At 51.8% G+C, this 21,602-nt stretch overlaps 1 long non-coding RNA gene across 1 annotated transcript in view; it reads left to right on the top strand.

Annotated features, from left to right (window-relative positions):
* The first annotated feature begins 14,426 nt into the window (after nucleotides 1-14,426).
* Nucleotides 14,427-21,602, top strand: part of LOC132434381 (uncharacterized) — a 29,002-nt gene continuing 21,826 nt past the window's right edge. The window contains exons 1-2 of the long non-coding RNA XR_009521294.1: nucleotides 14,427-14,685; nucleotides 15,644-15,719. This is a non-coding gene — a long non-coding RNA (uncharacterized lncRNA). The remainder of the gene's footprint in view (nucleotides 14,686-15,643; nucleotides 15,720-21,602) is intronic.

Genomic DNA, 21,602 nt, shown 5'->3' with positions numbered 1-21,602 from the left:
AGGGCTGGTGTAAGCAGAGTGGCACAGTCCAGGCCCTGGAGTAAAACCCCAAGCGGTCCTGGGGCAGGACAGATCCCTGCCAGGCCAAGTTCCTTTCTTTCTCCAAGCCCTGATCCGACCTCCCCGCCCCTCCCGCCTGGTCTTCCATCCACTGGCTCAGGGGCTCTTGCTCTCAGGATGGGGTACCCTTTCCCCATAGAAGCCTCTCCCCATAGGGTAAGAAAGGCCCCTGCCCTGTTCCGTCAGCCTTTATCAGGCTGCAGATGAGTACAGAAGAGACACAGGCAATGGCCCAGCAAGAGAAGTGGCCGCCTTGAGGAGGGGACCCTAATCCCCTCAGGCCTCCGGGTCCCCCAGCACTTTGCTCTGGTGGAGTTTCACCTGCTTTACTGTGCAAGGTCTCCCCGTGACGCGTGCACCCATCACTCCCGTTCGACCCGCGCTCTGTGATGTCCCCTTACTCACCTTCAACTCCTCACAGCCTCCAGTTATAACACACAACCCAGACTGGAAGCTCACACCATGTGTACCGAGTTGAAATTATTTGAATGACCGGGAAATGGGCTCTGAATATTTATGTCCTTGGGAAAAACTTAAGATCATTATAGATTATTCCCTGAAGCCATCGACCCAGTGGGCTCCAGGGATTCCCGAAGGGAAGGGAGGAGAGGAGGAGAGGTAAGGTCAGAATCAAGGGGGAAAATATTTATCCTTCGGACAAATCCAGTGTTCACTTGTCCATTTAAAAAAATTAAAATTCCACAGCCAGGGGCTTCCCTGGTGGCGCAGTGGTTGAGAGTCCGCCTGCCGATGCAGGGGACACGGGTTCGTGCCCTGGTCCGGGAAGATCCCACATGCCGCGGAGCGGCTGGGCCCGTGAGCCATGGCCGCTGAGCCTGTGCGTCCGGAGCCTGTGCTCCGCAATGGGAGGGGCCACAACAGTGAGAGGCCCGCGTACCGCAAAAAAAAAAAAAAAAAAAAAAGTTAAAATTCCACAGCCGGGAAGTTCAGGAATAGGCAGTTTCAACGATCGATCGGGAGGAGGGTGGTGGGAGAATGTCGCTGGTATGACTGCAGCCTCAGTGTACACTTCAGGGTTTACAGAATGGGTATAATACTGACTGGGTCTTCCTAACATCTAGGACAGCACCCTATAAAATGCAGGCATGAAACCTGGGCTCCCAGAGGTTGGCTTCCAAGGGTGCACGGCTAGTAAAGGTTAGAAATGGTGCCCCCGGCCCTGGGCTCTTGTCACTGTGCCACGGATCTGGAAGGATCCATCAGTGGTAGAGAGAAGGCTGCGAATAGAGACAAGTTTGCGAAGCCCCAAAGGACCAGATCTGGTGAAAATATTCTGCCTTCACAAACCTATAGGTTACCTTCCAGGGTAACTGTTGAAGCTTGAATGAGATAAAATGGGGAACAAACAAGAAGACGGGACTTTTATGAGGTGAGCGGGAAGTAAGCTTGTGGAACTTAATTAGATAAGAAATAGCAGGGCTTCCCTGGTGGCGCAGTGGTTGGGGATCTGCCTGCCGATGTGGAGGACACGGGTTTGAGCCCTAGTCCGGGAGGATCCCACATGCCGCGGAGCGGCTAGGCCCGTGTCCCACAGCTGCTGAGCCTGAGCTCTAGAGCCTGCGAGCCGCAGCTGCTGAGGCCTGTGTGCCTGGAGCCCAGGCTCCGCGGCGGGAGAGGCCACCATGGTGAGGGGCCCGTGCACCGTGGCGAGGAGTGGCCCCCGCTCTCCGCAGCTAGAGAGAGGTCGTGCACAGCAATGAAGACCCAAGGTAGCCAAAAATAAATAAATAAATAAAATTAAAAAAAAAAAAAAGAAATAGCGGGGTCACCCAGCCCCACTGTGTGTCACCTCCGTGCTAGTGCTTTGTTTCCCAGGGGAATTCTATGATTGGACGGGGCCCCTGCCCTCATGGGTCTACTTTAAGAGATGATGCTATTGGGAAAAATAAAAATCTTTAAAGGCAACTGGGAAGTCATATCTGATGATCACAAATAGTTTAGTGGAAAAGTGGGGAGTTGGGGAAAGCTTCCCAGTCCTCTGAAGCTGATACTGGCTTTGCCTTTCCTCCACCAAAACTGCCTTGGACACTGGACGGTGACAGACCCCGGACTGAGCCAGAACCACGCGGCTCTGTGTTCTGACGCACGAGGCCATTTCTCAGACTCCCTGCTAAGTCACAGGCAGTCCTCATGGCCTCTTCTCATCTCTTGGAAAGTTTCAAGATGCGTGGTCCCTCTGGCCTGCATCTCCACTGTGGGCCTTGCCCTGCCCCGGGCCTGTCCCTAAGTTCTCCAGAGAAGAGCCTCTCAGCAGTGAATCACTCATTTTCCTGCAACCAGGCAGGAACAGAGCATTCACCTTTAGCCAGGGATCAAGCCGCATTCCAGACACGTGGCCTCCTTGTGGTTCCACCTCAGAGCACCTCCCTCGGCCTGGAATCCACCCCTGCCCCCATGCCATGGTGATCACGTGACCATCTCCCTCCCCATCCAGGCATCTACACCTCCTCCAAGAGAGAGTCCCTCACTAGGCAGCAATCCCTCCGACTATTCTGTCCCCTGGCCCTGATCCATTTATGCTCCTACTTCTTACCCCTATGTCACCAGTTCTTAGGAAAGCGACTGGCACATAGTAGGTGCTCAATAAATGTTTGCCCAGTGAATGAGTGACACGGAGAGTTCCCACTCCTCAGATCACTTGCAACTAAAAACTGGAGTCGGAACTTCTCTGGTGGTCCAGTGGTTAAGACTCCCCACTCCTGGGCTTCCCTGGTGGCGCAGTGGTTAAGAATCCGCCTGCCAATGCAGGGGACGCGGGTTCGAGCCCTGGTCCGGGAAGATCCCACATGCCGCGGAGCAGCTGGGCCCGTGAGCCATGGCCGCTGAGCCTGCGTGTCCGGAGCCTGTGCTCCGCAACCGGAGAGGCCACAACAGTGAGAGGCCCGCATACCGCCAAAAAAACAAAAACAAAAACAAAAAACTGGAGCCAACTCGAGGGCTAGGTCCCCAAAGCACTTCTCCTTCTTCCTGGCCTCATTTCTCGTGCAATATCTAGAGCAGTCATTGTCACCACTGCTACCACCACGGCTGTTATTATTTGTTTATCAGCACGATGGCTAATGGTTTCACAAAGATTCATTAGACTAATATGATCCTAGTAATTAATGAAATGCTTATAATAGAACAGCAGTGCGCCTGGCAGACAGCAGCAGCTCGGTTACCCTTTGTTCACTGACTCTCGAGATAGTACAGTCTCTCAGTCAAGAGGGTCACAGTCACAACGAAGGAGCTGTGACCATCCGTCAGGTGGGGTCTGTTAGGCACACACCAAGTTTTGGGGGCTTTCAAGTACATCCTTATTCAGTTCTCTCGAGAGCCCCAAGACGTAGGCATTCTCATCCTCCAAGGTCACAGTTAGTATCTGAGGTTGCTGGTATTCCCACTCAAGTCTGTACTAAACATGCCCTGTCCTAGAAAAAGTCCTCTCAGTTACTCCTGGAATAAGCCCTGGTTTCTTCACCTGTAAAATGAAGGCACTGGCCCGAGAGAACTTTTTTTTCAAAAATGCAAGAAATATTTTTCTATTGAAGTAGAGTTGATTGACAATATTATATTAGTTTTAGGTGTACAGCACAGTGATTCAATATTTTATAGATGATACTCTAAAGTTATTACAAAATAAAGGCTATATTTCCCTGTGGTGTACAATATATCCTTGTTGCTTTTTAAAATTTTATACAGAGTAGTTTGTAGTAGATACAAGCTACTATGGATAAAATAAAGTACCCGGAGACCTCTAAGAGACATTGCAGTTTTAAGTTCTAGATTTTCTCTCCCCTCTGCCTTGGTGTGAGGAGAATCATCTCATGCTCACGTAATGAGCTTTACCACCTGCCTCTCTCTCGGCAAGATCTGATGACTTCAAAAGACCCTCAGATATTGTCTCCTCGCTTCACACCTCTTTTTACTTCTCAGAGCATTTCCCTCCTCTGAAGAGGTCGTGGGATCCCCCTTTGGATCTCATTTGCCTCTCCAGGAAAAGGCTTCCCCCAGGTTCTGCTCCCCTGACACGCACCCCCTCATCAGAAACCAGCGACGCCCTCTCTCAATTGGCCCCATCACGTCCTCCTGGTTTCGCCCAGAGCTGCTGCCACGACTTCCCACCTCGCCTGTCTGGCGAACATAACTCCTGTGTGCCAGGGCTCGGGTATCGGAAAGGAAGCAGGACACGTTTCCATCGACAGCCCATAAGAGCATCAAGCCCAGGAGGTCGGGCCAGCCTCTTCATCAGTTATCAAAGTGAGGGAATTAGGACCCAAGCCCTCCTCCTAGAACCAAAGTCTATTTACCCCAAACACCAGCAGTCACTAGCAGAGCGATGCACCGGTTTGATTTGGGAAAAAAAATTCCTGGCATTCTAAGCAGCAAGCAGAGAACATTGCGAGGACTCACTGGTTGGGAGAACAGAGGGGGTTTATGATGCACTTAAAATATTTGTGTAAGGAAAGCAGGGATTCACCACCTGTTCCCCCTCCCACTGCTATTTATGACAGCTGAGGAATCTTACCCTTTACGAAAGCCTAGGCTCCATGCCCGAACTTTGTCGCCTATTCTTTCCATTCACATTAACATTTTCATAGAAAAGCCTAAATCTCGTCCTGTCATGAGAAAGCAGAGTTCTCCCAATGCCTAGTGGGGTGGGGAGCATTTTTCTACAGGTCTTGACAGCTCAGCCCCAACTTCCGGTTTGGAGTGTGAGGTGCATGGGCTGACCTACTCTTCCAGATCCGGCCCGGTGTTTGGCTCTCAGCATCTCCTGATGGAGGGAGTTTAAGAACGGGGTGCACGGTAGGCATGCAAACAAGAGGTGGCAGTCCCCCCAGCCTCTCCTAGTGCCTCTTGCTCCTAAAGCATCATTGGCTTCCTCCTGGAAGGTGACTGGGTGGGTGGGATCTATCTCCCACCCCTCCACCACCACCTTCAAGGGCTGGTCATGCCAGGAACCCTGTAGGTGAGGTTCTCCCCTGCCCCTGAGGAGCTTACAGTCTTCTGGAGCGGGGTACCCCTGCGAAAGCAGAAGATTTCAGAGCTGTAGGTGCCCTACAAGGTGATTTAGTCCAAATCTCCTCCTTGAATAACCCGGAGACTGGAGAAGCAAAGCGAGACTTGATTCAAGGTCGCCCAGCTCATGGGGGGCAGGCAGGGACTCCACCCGAGCTTCTGACTTCAATCCAGTGCACTTTTCATCGTAACATCAGGATCACGATAACAAATAATGGATTGAGCACCTGTCTTTGGAGGGAGTTGAACAAAGCACAACTGATGGACCTGGTCCAGGCCCTTTGCCCAGAGTCTCGCGTGAGGACAGAGGGCTGAACGCATCCACGCCGGCAGCACTGTTGGAAAGGATGCCGTGGTCACAGCACATACACTTGACCGAGGGGAATGCAGACACCCACGTGCTGCTGTGCTGCGAGGGTTCTTGGTGGAATGATGACATTCTAGCAAATCCTGTAAGTCGTGTCAGAACGGAGAGACGGGAGAGTAGCTGTGGTTTGCTGGGCGGTGACAGAGGCAAGGAGGCAGCCTATTGAGAGACGCTGGGTCCAGATGACAGACTTTGCACACGCTTCGGCACCACGCTTTCACCCCCAACCCCTAGACATCATGCACTTTAAACACCCATAAAATGCCAGGAAACGGGAAGCCTCAGGAGGTTCTAGAATGCCGGGTTTGGAGAGCATTCTAGAGCACCCCCAGAGGCCAGCCCGTCCCTCCTGGAGGAAGGTCTCCACCCATATACACCTGCAGGCTTTTAAAAAGACTTATCTACACTGTCTTAAAATCGAGAGAGAAGAGAATTCTGCAGCCCGCAGGAAGCACTCTCCAATGCCGCCCTAACCCTCATCCCCGGGAGCCTCGATTCAGCGTGCTTCATCCAATGGCCACTCCTGCTTGCCTTGGAGGGAGGAGAAGCAGAAACTGAGCTGCATTTTGGCGCTACCGCACCATCCCTCACTGAGCTGGACCATATTAACTATGCCCTCTGTATCCCTCTCCACCCTCTCTAGCCATTTCCTCTGCAGATTATAGAGAGCTGCAGCTTTCCAAACTTCATGATCCTACCAGATCCCTCCTCTTGCTTCACCGTCATACAAGCCCAGAAAAACTGCTTCTACATCCAACCCCGGCCACCCTCCTGTGGCAGACTCTGGATCCTCTGGAGGGCTTTTCTGACTGTCTCCAGAGTGAGGGTCATGAACTGGCCAATATCATAGCCCTATGATTAAGCCACTAATAGTTGAGCATCGTAAAGTAATAGTCACCAGCTCATTTTAAAGGAGCTCTTTTTCCCCGAGTCCAATGTGCTTCCCAAGTGTTATACCGCCCCATCCCCTTATTACACGAAAAGCCAGCAAGACAGTGTTGAAAATCTTAACCCAAACCTCTGCCTCGTCTTACCTTAGCGTCCTTTCCCCTTATGTGGTTCACTGTGGTCCGCTGAAGCCACCCCTATCTGCCTCTGGATTGGTGGTCGATTCTCAATTATCCACAGATAGAATGGCTATTTTGCGGGTCTTTGTTTGCTGATGGGTTGAGACACAGTCCTAAGGCTGGGACCTGGGACCTGGGACCTGGGACCCTTTGCTGCAGTGCTTGCACCTGGATAAATGTCTCCTGGAGCAACAAAATACAAAGAAACCATGAGGGACTAAAAATAACTGTGTGCATGTGCAGTTGGGCCAAATTATGGACAACAAGACACAAAGAGACCAAAAAAACCCAACTGCCACTTCTGAAGAGTTGGGAGCAAACACAAGGTGTTGGGAGCCAAAGCGGGGTACTGCGTATCCCCCCCCCCCCCCCCCCCCCCGCTGCACACAACGCTACCGGAGAGGTGAGCAAGCCCCCTCCCTAATCCACCCCTCTGGCCCGACACCCTCACCCATAGAAGGAACCAGCCTGCTGCATCCCCACCCTGGGGAGTGAGCAAGGGAACTTGTTACTTCTTTTTGCTCCCCCCTGCTGCAGCAGGGACCCCAATAAAGCCTTGCCTGAATTTCTTGTCTGGCCTCTAGTCAATTTCTATTGATTAGAGAAGGCCAAGGACCCTGGTTGGTATCAGCGCTGCAAGGACTTCCAGAAGCCAGGCCGTTCAGTGCAAACTATAAGAGGAAAGCAGGCTTCTGCGCCACAGAGAGCTGAACACAGAAACTTGGAATGGCCGAGCTTTGGGTAGTTGGCCCACCGCAGGGACCAGGTGATGTGCGGTCAGCTCCTCGGGCTTAAGGGAGAGGAAAGTCATCTGCTCTTCTAAGAAAGCTGGGTCCTGGGTGATGAGCAGCATTCCCCCGTGAGCTTAACGGGATGCTGCAAATGTTCGTTGATGAACAGGCATCATTAGTTAATCCATCTGCAGGCTCTAACCACCCACAAGGGATTTGAATTCCACACGACTGAAGCAGCAGCAGAGGCAGCAGCTGTCGATCGGCACCTGCCACAGGGGAACTGGCCAGATTTCAGAAAGGGTCCCCTGAGGCCAAAGACCGCAGGAAGGAGAGATTCCAGGGGGATCGGGGGCGACAGCTGGGGCTGGAGGGGAAGGTGCGGAGAGGAACTCGACGGGGAAAAGAGAAAGGAGAATGTGCAAAGAAAGCAAAGGACCCGCCGTGAACATAGGAAGGAAAAGGGCTAAATGGCAAAGGAGTGACCTCAAAATGAAGCCAGAGATGACTTAGGGGAGTCCTGGCGGGAAATCTCAGCCTTTCCCAAGGACACCATCCTGCTATTTTGGCCACCAGAGGGCTCCTGTATTCCAAAAATATTATGGAAAAGTGGCAAATGTCTCCAATATTTTCCACTCTGAGCATACACACGTGAAATTAGCCCTTTCTGTGTATGCGTACAGAAAACTGTCTTTGAGACTTGGAGATTCAATTCTGATTTCGACAGGGTCCGTGAGTCAATATGGACAGAAAGTATCAACCTCTCTGCTCCGTTCCTCTATCTGCCAAAATGGAGAGGTGGCCGCGTATCTTGTTACAGTCCACAGCCAGAGTCAGGTGGGAGAGAAGGAGAGGGAGAAATGGGCTCTACTGAGTCAGACTTGAGATTTCAGAAAGACATCACCTCTTCTCAGTATTTATATCTAGCTAAGGATAAGAAGGCCGGTATCTTGGATGTCTTGTACCACCCTTGCCCTGGTGAAACTCGTATATCAAGGAAAAAAATTAATGCACATGTGTTTGGCAAAAGGCTCAGGTTAATGGGACAGTTCTGTCAATTTCTAACTATATGGCCTTGGCCTAAACCCCTAACCTCATGAGCTACAATTCCCTCCTCTATAAAAGGTAAAGTGTTCTTATCTCAGAGGCTGGATGCAGCATTGAATGAGATCATGTCTTTGAAGGGAGTTGGCACACGGTCAAAGCTCAGGATTCACACACTTACTAGAATCTGCCCTACACGTGAAGTTGACATTACGGAGAGTAGCAACACCATTGCAAAACTGGCACAGACTGGGCGTGAGGAAGAGAAGACTAAGAATGCCACCATCCCTGCCTTCAAATATTTGAAGGACTCTTACGATTAGGACTTTTATCACCCCAAGGTGTAGAAAGAGGACTCATGAGTGGCAGAATTGGGGAATCAGATCAAGCTCGCTAGAGAATGACTGCGATTTCCAAACGTGAAAGCTTCCCCCAGACGGAGTAAGTAGTCCATGCCAAACAGCAGTTAGCAGTTAGTGTTCCAGGAGAGGTCGGCTGAGCGATAGAAGGGAAGTGACAGTGCAGATTCCTGCATCAGGTGGGAAAGGCTGGATTCGGTGACCCACAAGAACCTTTCCAACTCAGGAAATTCTATTATTCTCTGTTCCAAGCAAAGGGACAAAAGGGAAAGCATTGTTATGTCAGGCTGGTGAGAAGGATGGTCTGTTTTCCAACCTGGCCGTTGTGACACCTTTCCTACATCACATGCTCTTTATGCATCTAGCCACCTCTGATCTTTTTTCTGCGCGTCGAGCCGCTGGTGCTTAAGCCTTGAATAATTACTTCTATGCCAAGAGTAGGGTTATGCACATCAAAGATGGCTAGTATAGACTCACTCCAATATTTTTGGAATGACTGATCGGTGTTTCTGACACAATAGTGATGTCCAGAGGAAGGCAGAGATGGAGGGCAAAGCTGTGAATAAGTGCTGAAGAAACGGGGATAGGTTGGCTCAGAGTTCAAGCTTATTTAGATCAGGAGCTGTGTAATTTGGGCCACTTTCCTTTCCTCTCTTCTATCTGACGCTGAGAACAATCCTTTGTTTCACAACCAGGGAACTCCATCAAAAGGCAGAAGTCTGAACATACAACTTTTGGAAATTCTTCCTCTGTATGAGTCCCAGTGCAAGACTAACTTCCACTTAGACCTTCTATCTTAAGGAGGTAAGTGAGTGTTCCTGCTTTTTCTAAGATAGAATGGGCCAAGAGAGAGAAGGTATTCCCAGCTCTTGGGGAAGGATGGTTTTGAGAGGAATCAGGAGATGCAGCACATCTCAGGGGTCAAAGCATGGGTTACTATCTCGAGAAACTTGGTTTTGAGACAGCTTGATCATTCACTAGATGTGAAACGTTTAACAGTGTCCAAGTTTTGGTGTCTCCATCTGGAAAAGAGAGATAATAATATCTCCTGGAACTTTGCTGAATATATAAAGTGTCCAGTATAGGGTGTGGCACAGAGTGGCGTTCAGACCACGATTGATTGGTCTTGCTATTGCAAATCTGGTACCAGTCAGGAACAAGGGACAAAGGAACTGGAAAAATCCCAGCTCGGATAGGAAGGATATGCAGATTTATGGAGTCCAAGAGAGGCGTGGATATGTTTGCCCTGAAGTTGTAACCAGGAAGCTGTATATCTGGAGCTACATAAATGGGCTGGTATCTGTACCACAGGGTTTGGTTGGGGTAGGGAGAGGAGGGCGTGGGTGTGCACAGTGTGTCATCACAGGCAGTGTCAGTCACCTTATAATGAAACAGACTGGACCATGTTGCATTACAACAAGGGAGCAACATTCTCCACGTGGCTGAACTCTGGAAAGGAACAAAACCCTGTTGCACGTAAGGCTGCCCGAGTTAGGACAAACGTAGACCCTGAGAACCAGTCTTAAAGCAATGAGTATGTCCTAGGGCCTATGGTGGCAGCAGCTCTGGTTTTTGTGAGGCCAGCAGAAGGGAGATGTCCTATGACTGCATAAATGGGAAACTACATGTGAATGAAAAACGGTGCCGTCGTATCAGTGAACCAAGGATGTTGCAGCCACCAAACCAACACATTACAGCTGCCCCGATGGTGAGCGCTGATGGAACTCAGGATGGAAACAGGATGCCCACCATCAGCCCCTGCAGCCACCCCCCGACGGTGCACTCTGAGAGGACTCACGGTGGGAAAGCACAGGATACCAGCCCCGGATAGCTGAAGTGCATATCAAAGGAAGGACTCCAGTGAGCCCAGAGTTTTGCATAGAAGAGCGCTAAATTCCTTAACTTGAGATGTCTGGTTTTTCTTTAATTAACAAAAATCTCTTGATGTTCCGGCTACCCAGTCTTTGTTGCAAAAACCCATATAGATCCCGGTTCTTCCCTTACCTCTTCAGAGCAGTCCCTCGGTGTGACTTGAGATGCTGTGGCCCGGGCTTAAGTCCTCAGTTTTGTCTGCCAAATAAAACATAATTCTCAACTTTTAGGTTGTGCATTTTTTTCAGTTGACATACATTATCCCCACAGGGCTTCCCTACACTCAGGTCTGTTAAGATACTGGTATTACTGACCACAGACATTGTGAAGTCATCTTCTTCAGTGCTTTAAACATAAGTCCATTACTCACGAGTGGGGGATGACGTCTGTCTCCCATCTTCACTGAACTGGTACCCAGATACCAATCACACCACATCAGGGAACCATACACATCTACTGGCCCCCACTGATGGCTGCAGTAAGTGCATCATGTTTCATTGGAAGAATGGAAAAACACCATGGTTTTAATCACAGCATGATGATTTGTACCAGGATCATGAGGGTCTGGGGCAGAGATTGGAAGGAACTGAATTCCAGCTCCTGGCCGTGTTATGTGCTCTGTCAGGCAGGTGTCCTGACAATGCAGCAGGCTACCAAATACTTCAATAGTCCCCTCCGTCATGCAGGGCAAGTGTAATCACCTTTCCTCTGCAGAGGAGGCCTTGGAAGAGATCAGCTAACTGTCTTCAAAAGTTAAGCAACTTCCTTCTCAGGAACTTGAAGTGGGAGAGAATGCAGGTCGCCTGTTGTTTGCAAGAACTTCCTGTGTCTCCGCCCTCCAGCCCACCCCCCTGGAGGGGCTGCAAATGCAATGGAGTTCAGACTTTTAAGATCATGACTGACAGTGATAAGTACCTTTTATATCGTGACCCAGGGCACACACACAATCATACACACAAAGACATATACTTCATGAACCAGTACTTACTACGCGCATGTTCTTTGATATTTTCTATTTCATTCTATACTTATCCATTCCATTTTTAAGTTGTTCATGACCTGAATTTCACTGTATAACCTGACCTTTGAACTATGTTCTTCAGCATTGATCTTGCCTACCGATTCAAAAGCCTGCAATTCCTCTCCATTTCCTCCCAAATAAAGCCCAAATTCTTTAACACGACAGATAAGACCATTTAAATGGTCTCTATCTTCCATTTCAGTTCTGCCATCTTCACCTAAGCACCCTATGCTCCCAACACACCTGGCACCTGCCTCTCCTAGGTGCCTCAAGCCCACTGTGCACTCTCCCATCTCTCTGCCTTGCCTGCGCCCTACCTCAGCATAGATGTGCTTCTCGCTGCAGGGAAAACTCCTCTCCATGCTTAAGAACTATCCCAGATGTCACCTCCTCTGAAGACTACCTTGACCTTCCCAAGCAGAGCTAAACTCTCCACTAGATTCCCACGGTCTTGAGGAATTCCCTTTTTGCTTAGCATTTAGTGATCATCTGACCCTCCTTGTCATAGCTGAGCTGGCCTTTTCTATTTTTGAATTGGTAGAAATAACTTTAAAAGAAAAAAATACCACTTTGGGTCTTTTCTTTCCTTTACGATTGGCCCTTGTCTTCCTCCTTCTTTATCTTCAACCTACCTCTCGCCCCACCACCATCTCCACGCTGCTCAGAAGCACCAGGAGAATGCGAAGGTCAGCTTAGGAGGAAGAGGCCTGTGGTCAAAATTAGTGGTGGCGAACCAATCTGGTTCTAGTGTCTCTTCCTCCAGACTGACAGGGAGTCCAAGCTTGGTAGAGGCACAACGCAATCCATCCGAGTCACAGGAGGCTGGAAGAGGCAAGGGGAGGTGGAGAAACCAAGGCAGAGTGAGAACACTGGCGAAGGCGCGGACGTGAGGAACGGCATAAATACTGATTCACGGGCTGCAGCAAACCCGGATGCCAAACAAAGGCCCTGTGGCCGCCTAAGATGGTAGGCAGTAGAGGCCCTGATAGAGGCCCTGATTTACAACTAGTCGCAGAGTTTAACCGAAAGACCCCGCAGTGCTCTGTTGTTTGCAGAGCAATCATCCACACATTATTCCATTTCACTATGGGGTGTCAGAGCTGGAGGGAAATTTCAGAGGTCAATTAGCCTTATCCCTCCTCCCACAGCAAGTCAAAAGGCAGGCAAGTGACTTGGCCGAGGTCACATCCCTGAGTTAGCAGCTGAGTGGGATGCTCTTCTATCAAACCTGCTTCACACACACGGGTGCCCAGAGCTCCCCTGTTCCCGTGGGTTCAGAGGGCTCTCACGGTTTTACACAGCCTGCATTTCAAAGCCCCTCTAGGAAGCAGTGTGGTGCCTCCCAGATCTTTGAAAGATTCCCAGGCAGAGACTCTACAGCCTCCCTCTGGTCAACCTTCTTAAAATTTGCTGCCACATGAGCTAAGCTGATCTTCACAGTATCATATCCCTATGACCAAGAGTGCCTAAGCTATGAACTCACCAGTAACTCGTGCCAAGCTGCCTCTTCTTTTGCACAAGATGTTCATTTAAAATCAAATTGCACATAAATCCCTCCAGTTTCTGCTCATTTCCCTCAGCCCTTGGCCTTTTTTGGTCTTTTTTCCCCTCTCTGCTCCCAACCCTGTCTGCTGCGAGTCTCTGAGATGACACACGGGCAGGGAGAGCTGGGCCGTCTAGGGGAGCATCCTGGAGTCGCGCTGGAGCCGATGGGCGAGCCCCAGGGCCGCGTCCGCCCGAAGCGCACAGGTTCCCCGAGGGTGTTACAGGGGTGGCCTGACGCAACTACCCTCATAGATCTGGAACGCCCCTTAAGGACTCTTCTAGAACAACTCCCTCATCTTACAGATGTGGAAAATGAGGCCCGGAGTGCAGAACGACTTGCCCTTGCAATTGGGGAACCCAAGCTAGGAGAGCACCCTAAGTGGCCCCTCTCCCGGACTAGTTCACTTTCTGGACCGCTGCCTCTGACTCTGCGGATGAGGAAACTGAAGCTTAGAGAGGTGAAGAGATCAGCCATGATCCCAGAGCTACAAAGTGCGGGCTTCAGTACTGGACCCACAGTGCGATGGGAGCGGCAGCGAAGGGAGACGGGGAAGGGGTTGGCCAGCCATTTCCCACGCGGCGGGAGACGCCTGAACAACTCCAGGGGACGCTGTTCGTACCGCCCCGCCAGTATGTGCCCCGCTGGAGACCGGGATGGGGGCGCAGGGTGGGGAGGAAGGTGCCCCGATCCTGCTGACAATCAGCCCCTGGGCCCGGCATGTCAGGGGCGCCCGCCCAGGTTGGGGTGCCTGGTCCCCCAGCACCACCCGCGGCCCCTGTTCGGGAAGCTGGGGACCGGGTCCGAAGGCCTTTTCCCATTCAGTGGGATTATGCCTTTTGAATTGTTTTTTTAAAAAAAAGCTGCAGCGAGCGAACCCTGCCTGACAACACCGAAGGAATTTTTCCCAGGGATCGGCCGAAAGCTGACTCACATTTAAAGACTTGCCCAAAGTGGTCATGCCCCTCTGAGCAAATACCACAGGCATGTCAAACCCCGCTCCCCACGGCCCCGCCGCCAGGCCCCGCAGCTGCCCGGCCCGGCCCAGCCCGGCCCGGCCCGCGATTGGACGAGCGCCGCGCTGCTAAGCCGGGCCAGCCAATCGCGGCTCCGCGTAGCCGGGCCAGCCAATCGTGGCGCCGCTTAGCCCGGCGCAGCCAACCGCAGCGTCTCTTAGTCGGGCCAGCCAATCGCAGCGCCGCCTAGCCGGTTGCTATCCGGGGCCCGGGTCCTAGGGAGGCGCGGCGGAAGGCGGTTCCTGCTTGTTTTCTGTCCCGCGGGCGGGGGCGGAGCGGGAGGCTCCGGCTGTGTGTTTAGGCAGGTAGGGCCCCGGAGGGAAGTGAAGAGTGAGGGCTGAGCCGCCTACGAGGGAGGGAGGCTGCCTCAGGGCCTTGAGCCGCAAGGTCCCACTGCGGCACGTGAGCTGACGCGAGCTGCCAGGGACTCTGGCGCCGGCGCGGGGCGCATCCCTGGGAACCCGTCCTTGGGAGCCGCTGACAGTCCAGCTCCAGGCTGCCCCAGAGCTCCACAACCCGCCAGTCTTTTCTCCTCCAGTTGTGGAAGGCAAGAAGAGGCACAGACCCATCAAGAGTGCAGCAGGTGCTGGAAAGATATCAAACGTCCGAGGTCTCTCTGTGTTCCCAGATAAATACACGTGTGAGCCTGGCTGAGTCTCTTCACAACTATGGTTCTCGATTTTTCTCATCTTTAGAATGAGAGGTCTGGGCCCCTGTCACCTCTAAGATTCTGGTTCTTATCTCAACACCTAGAGGAACATTGAGGTCTGGTTCTCCTTCTCAGGCCAAACCACTTTCCACCCGGCAGCCCAAGGGCTTTTCTTAACACATGAATGGAATCAAGTAGCCCCCCCCGCCCCCCCCCCCCCCCCCCCCCGCCACACTTGTCCCCTTCCCCCACCCCCACCTCTTTCCTCCCTCGAGGGCCTTTGCACTTGCTGTTCCCTTCATCCCCACCCCAGCCTCTCCCTTGGCCAACTCCTAACTCCTCCAGGTCTCAGCATAAACGTCACCCTGATCTGAATTGGTCCCACTGCCATTCCCTCTTACGGCACCCTGTGGTTTTCCATCATAGCACACACCCTAAACTGTAATTTTATAAGTTTATTTGTGTTTATTTGCTTAATGTCTCCTCCACTAGAAAGGACAGAGGCCAGTTCTGTTTTTTTTTTTTTTTTTTTTGTACCACATCCCCAGTGTCTACGACAGTGCCTGCCACTCGGTAAATATTAGGTTGAATTCATTAAAAAATTATCTTCAGGAGAGTAAAGAATCATTGTACCCATTTAACAGATGACGCTGTGGAAGCTCAGACGGGTTAAGTAACTTACCTACATTCAAATGGTCAAAAGGTGACCAAACTTATCTCTGGTCTTCGGTTTCTGTTAGGCAATTGTATTAGGAGATCATAGGCCTTCCAAGAGGTAGCAAATAAATACTAGAACAGACGGTTATAGCATTTTGGGTGCTGTGGTTTTCCTTCTGCTATCCAGGACTTTTTCCAGCCCATTGAAAGTTCCATTCACTTATTCATTCTACAGATACTTATGGAGCATCGACTATGATGAGCCCAGCAGCCCAAGGTTAAACAGGAGAGTTCCCTTCCAGAACTTACTGGTAAGTGTGAACTTTCAGACCACAAGATATAGCCTTGTCTACCAAAGCACAGAATCTACTCTGTCCATTTAGTAAAAAAATTGGGTCATCTATTCTGATGTTTTGTTGATTTCAGTGTCTGTTCTGGTATGTAGTAGGCTTAACCTGTATTTTTAACTGGACTAAAAAAATGCATTCCCAAAGCTGGAATATATTTTTTAAAGTTTAACCTACTGTTTCTTTGGATTAGCAGTGTTGTCTGGGAACCAATCATGGTTATTTCTAAAGGAGAAAGATGCTACAGCAGGGAAAGGTACACATGGCAAGAGGCTTTTCTGGGTACCATTCCCTCAGCTGTGATCTAGAAGCTGGCTGTGCTGTCAGCTGCACCAAGGACACACGCACACCACCAGCACCACTGCCACTGCCACCACCAAATGGCTGAGTCAAAATGACATAAAAGGGAAGGGAGATGATACTCAGACCAAGTCCCAGCTCCCCCATATAGCCACGCCATGTGATCTCTGGCAAGTCTCTGCCCTTCCAAGCCCCAGGCTCCTTATCTGGCCCCAGTGCTTTCCAGCTATGAAGCATCTGTAAAATGAACTGGCTCCATTACTTTATTCCTTTACTTATTCAGCAACATTTATTAATCATCTCCTATAGGCCAGGCACTCTGTCCAGCACTGGGACTACAATTGAGAATAAAACTAACTATGGTCTCTGCTCTCAGAGAGCTTACGCTCCAGTGGCAGATACAACCATCAATTAAATAGTCACTGATCAAACAATCACCATACACATGAATTACAAATTGAACTGAGTGCCGCCGGGTGATCACATTGGCGTGTGCACCAACCCTGAGGCAGGAAGCCTCCTGCACACTGAAGGACCCAGGGGAATCCAGCGTGGCTGGAAGAGAGCTGGGAGGATAGGAGGGCCCGAGTGGTGCAGGACCTTGAAGGACATGTTGGGGACTTCAGTCTTGATCATGAGGGCGATGGGGAACCACGGGAGGGTTTTAAGAGGAGGATTCGATGTTCCAGTTTTTATTTTGGAAATATTTCCAGCTGAGGCATGAGTTAACAGAGTGGAAGTGAGACGACAGGTTGGGAGGTGAGAGATGTTGGGAACTTGAATTAGGATGATGATGGTGGGGAGGATATGATAGTGATGGGGAAGAAGTGATGATGGTGGGGAAAAGATGATGGTGAAGAGGTGATGATGGAGGGGAAGAGACGATGATGGAGGGGAAGAGGCGATGATGGAGGGGAAGAGATGATGATGGAGGGGAAGAGATGACAGAGGGGAAGAGGCGATGACGGAGGGGAAGAGGTGATGACGGTGGGGAAGAGGCGATGATGGAGGGGAAGAGGCGATGATGGAGGGGAAGAGGCGATGATAGAGGGGAAGAGGCGATGATGGAGGGGAAGAGGCGATGATGGAGGGGAAGAGGCGATGATGGAGGGGAAGAGGCGATGATGGAGGGGAAGAGGTGATGTTGGTGGGGAAGAGTTGATGATGGAGGGGGAGAGGCGATGATGGAGGGGGAGAGGCGATGATGGAGGGGAAGAGTTGATGATGGAGGGGGAGAGGCGATGACGGAGGGGAAGAGGTGATGACGGAGGGGAAGAGCAAGAAGCTGTCTAAACTGGAGAGAGTGCATCAACACTGGTCTATCTTCAAAGCCCAGTTTCTCATTTTTTTTCCATTTTCTCCCAGTAAAAAGTGTATGCGAGACTGTAAACCTCAGCCCTTTCCATACCTGACACTGTACCAGACTTGGTCTATATGTGCTTGTACTGGTTCCCATTTACTGTGGATTCTGGACACCCAACGTGGATCCCAGAGCTGAGAGTCTACAAAAATATATGTGTATCTTCTCTCACTGTCCCCCTGGCTGTGAACAAGTCCCCACACATCGTCGCCTCTGTGGGCGCTTTGGGAGGGGATGTCTGCCTTTCCCTTGAACTGACTTCCAGAGCAAGTATTGCTTCTGATGCTTTGACTTCTGTTGTGGGTAACGTCGGGGAGGGTGAGAGCCTGCAGTGTGGACTCCTTGTGGGCAGAGCCAATGGGGAAGGGTGTAGCGAGCAGGCCATTTTCCACGTTCACCCTAGGGCCCTTGTATAGACCTGATTCACTGGAGTCAGCCTTTCCCTTCTTGGGCCCATCTTGGCCCTCTGTTCATCCTTCCTGTGAGCCCCAGCAAGGCCCCTTGCCTGATTCACTTTCAGTTCCCCAGCCTCTCCCTCTCTCTGTCTCTGTCTCTGTCTCTGTCTCTCTCTCTCAAACACACACACACACACACACACACACACACACACACACAGCCTCAGGCTGTGGTGTTTCCACCCAAGAGGGAACACATCACCTGCTCTGCACGAAATGAGTCTTGTCTAAATGAGAAAATGTGCGCACATGTGTTTCCTTGACTACTTCACAAAGCTGCCCTCTAACCACCATCTTCAGGAAGCCTTCTGCTCACTCCACCTGAAAAGGTAGATCTTTGGGTAGCCAAGCCCTGAACTCCACTGGCCGGCTCCCTGGGGTGGGGATCCCAGTGAGGACCCAGTGCACTGCCTCGGGGACAGGGAGCTCCATACCAGAGAGCATCATCCCAGCTCCCCTGGCCTCCTGCCACCCAGGGCCCCCGGCAGTCCCTGTCCCAAGAGCGTCTAGGTGAGCAATGCGAATAGCTCCGGGCCCTCCCGACTGCGGTGTGTGTAGGAGGGTGAGCATCCCCTTTTCTATGAAGGCAGCACTTGTTCGGAGTTCTGAGACTCTGACAGCGTCCACTTAGCAACAGCCAGCAAGTGGGTCTGGCTCGGGTCTGTGCTGGAGAGAAAGCGGGGTGCCTGATGGGTTTGACTCTGATGAGAAAGCAGTGTACAGAAGGCTTTTTTTTTTTTTGGTAGGGGTGGAACTTTTCAACTTTATTGAGAAACGACTTATGTAAAATGAACTACATTCAGAGTACAGTTCCATGAGTTTTAACGGTTGTATATACCCATACAAAACATTTCCATCACCACACAATGGGGTTTTAAAAAATCATTTTAGATTGTTATATAGTATTACGCTTTCTCCTGACTGGCCCTTCCCAGGTTCCATTCATTCTTTCCTTCATCCGCTCACCAGGCGAAGGCGAAGAGTTACCCGAAGGCAGGGTCATATCTATGCATCTGTGTATTCCCGCCTCTGAGCACAGAGCGCTTCAGTGAATGAACCCATTTGGCGACCATTCACCCCGTGCCATGCACGGCCCTGGGGGACCCAAGGTGGGTACAGGACACCGTCCTCGTCTTCTGGAAGTCGCCATCCGGGTGGAGAGTCAGCTGTGGCAGAGCGATTGCCCAGGCTGTAAGTGTAGGCCAGGGCTGTAACTGTAGGCCAGGGCTGTAACTGTAGGCCAGGGCTGGAGGTGACCCTGCAGCAGAGGAGGACTCCACCCTCAGGAGGAGCCCCTCTCCTGCTGCCTCTGCACCGGCTCCAGGCTTCACGTCTTCCACGGCCTCCCTGGGGTCCCACGGCCCACGTCGGAGGTCAGCTTTCTGCACGGGGACAGGCGCAGGTCTGACAGTGGAGTTGGATCCAGTTTCTGTCAGTCCCCTGCTGTCTGACTTGCACGTGTTCTCAAGCCTTCCTGAGCCTCGGTTTCTTAATCTACGACAATGACAGCCAACATCACAAGCCATTTCCCTGTGCCAGGCTTGGTTTTGACTTACTTGGTCCTCCCAGCACCCATGGTCTTGGTTTTACAGATAAGAAAGTGAGGCCCAGGGAGGGAGCAACCCGTCCACAGGGGCAAGAGCCGAATGGAAACCCTGGGAAGCAGCTCCCAAACGAAGCCTGACTTTGGCCCGCGCCGGCTCTCAGGCCCCCTTCCCAGGCCCCCTTGCTCTCAGCCTCTCAGGCCAGCTGCACCCAAGCAGAGCACGTCTCCTGGCATCACCGGCCTTTCAGAAACACGGGTCCCTCTGTCTCTTTCCGCAGGCCTTGACCTCAAGTCCAAGCCCAGACTCCAGGCGCGTCCTGCCGCCCCGCCCCCTGGGCTGAGCTCCCCCCTCCCCTTTCCTGGGCGCACAGCCTCAGGTCAGCGGTCAGCGGTCAGGTTCTCTGACCCGTCCCCTCTAGCACTCCCCTTTTCCCGGCCGGCCCAGCAGTCTTTCAACCTCAATTGACTCCTGCTGTTTTCTCCTCTCGGCTCCCTCACTTCCTTCGCCCCTTTCATCCCTGCCCCCACTCGGCTCCCACATCCTGCCCTGGGGCCCTCTCCCTGCCGAGAAGTCTGTCTGGCATTGTTCTCCAATTCCAACATTAGCGTTCTCAAACCTACATTTGCATTTGATGGCTCCTGTCCCAGCTAGACAGGGGCACTCTGATGCCTATATATTTAGGAGAGGAGCGCTTTCTCCCGCACAGTCTCATTTTCCACTTTGACTCCAGTGCATTCTCCGGTTCTGGCCCCGATTTACTCTGGGCCAAGAGAGTCAGGCCAGCACCTTTAGGCTATGCTGGGGCTTATAGGCTCTTGGGCGGCTTTGCCTGTAGGAGCTCCGGAGAACAGAAGTCTCACTTCCCCCGCCTCCCAGCCTTGCTCGGAACATGAAAGCTTCTTGCAAGCTCGCATCTGCAACCAGTGTTCTCTCCTCCCAGGCTCCAAGACCTGGCCTCCAGCATTCCGCAGCACAATTGCGGAGGCCAGGGACTGGGGTTTGCGGTGTCACCTCTAGCCGGGACACCCACCTGCCATGTGAACCATCTCCGGCCTCGGTTCTAGGAAAAGCCACGAGGATGGGATAAAGAAGGCTAGTCAGCCAGTATTTCCCAGGGCAGGGGTGTTCCGGCTTTTAGTTTTTCTCTGCCTCTGGGCTTCTGGGGTTCAGCCAGAATTAGAACGGCCAAGTGCCAAGCAACTGAGAGAAAGGGATCTCCTGCCAGGTCTCCAGGGGGTTCGAGGCCACTTCTTACAGAGGTTTAGGGAATTGTGGTTTGCATGGCAGGGCTTCCTGGGGTTGCATCACAACTTCAGAGTGATTTATGACTCCTGTTCCTTTGAGAAGCTCTCGACCTCCGTTTCCACCTACAGCCGAGTCCTTCCATGCAGCGACCCTACAGAACATCTCATATGTGTGGTGTGGGGGTGGGTATTGAGGCACTTGGGCTGGGGAAACAGAGGCACTTCCAGGGGCGAGGGCAGCTGGGCGGGGCGTGATCCTGGAGGCTTCTGACTCCAGGGCGCCAGCGGGGCCCATCCAGGGCAGCAGCAAAGGAGACAAGAGGAAATCTTGATTCCTCCAGTTCTGTCAGGATTCAGCTAGCATTGCTGGGAAGAGTTCTGTGTTCCTGGCTCTGTGCTGGTGACTAAGGTTGATGCAAAAAACAAAACAAAACAAAACGAAGTTGGTGCCCCTAAAACTCCAAGTATTTATGTTCTAGTGGGAAATCCATAAGTGCACCATATTATTAATAATGACTGCCCATCCATCACTTGCTCGTGCGGGGTGTTTACATGCACTGTTTCTAACTTTCACAGCAAGTTTATATTCTGGTGCCAGTCTTACAGATGGGGGAAGAAAGGCTCCTAGTAGAGGCTCCAAAATCACACGGCTGGGAAGTTGCTGAGCCAGAGTTTACACCCATTCGAAGTTCACGGCCCGTGCTCCTTCCCCAGCACCACAGTGCAAGACGAGGCTCAGCCCAAGTGCCAAAGGGGGTGAAATAGCCATGTGCGGGGGAGCCCAGGGAGGGAGCACCCCCACCTCGCTCTGGGAACAGGAGGGGCATCCAAGGGGGCGGGCATCTCTGGAGAGAGACGCCCAGGGGGACGCAGGGAGCAGAAGCACCGAGGTGCACCAGAGAAATAGTGAGTCATCCTGTTACCGAACCAAACGTGGGGCC

Source organism: Delphinus delphis, chromosome 11 (genome assembly GCF_949987515.2).
Source record: "Delphinus delphis chromosome 11, mDelDel1.2, whole genome shotgun sequence".
NCBI lineage: Eukaryota > Metazoa > Chordata > Mammalia > Artiodactyla > Delphinidae > Delphinus > Delphinus delphis.
Note: the sequence above shows the minus strand (reverse complement) of the source record. Positions and strands in the feature narration are given on the sequence as shown.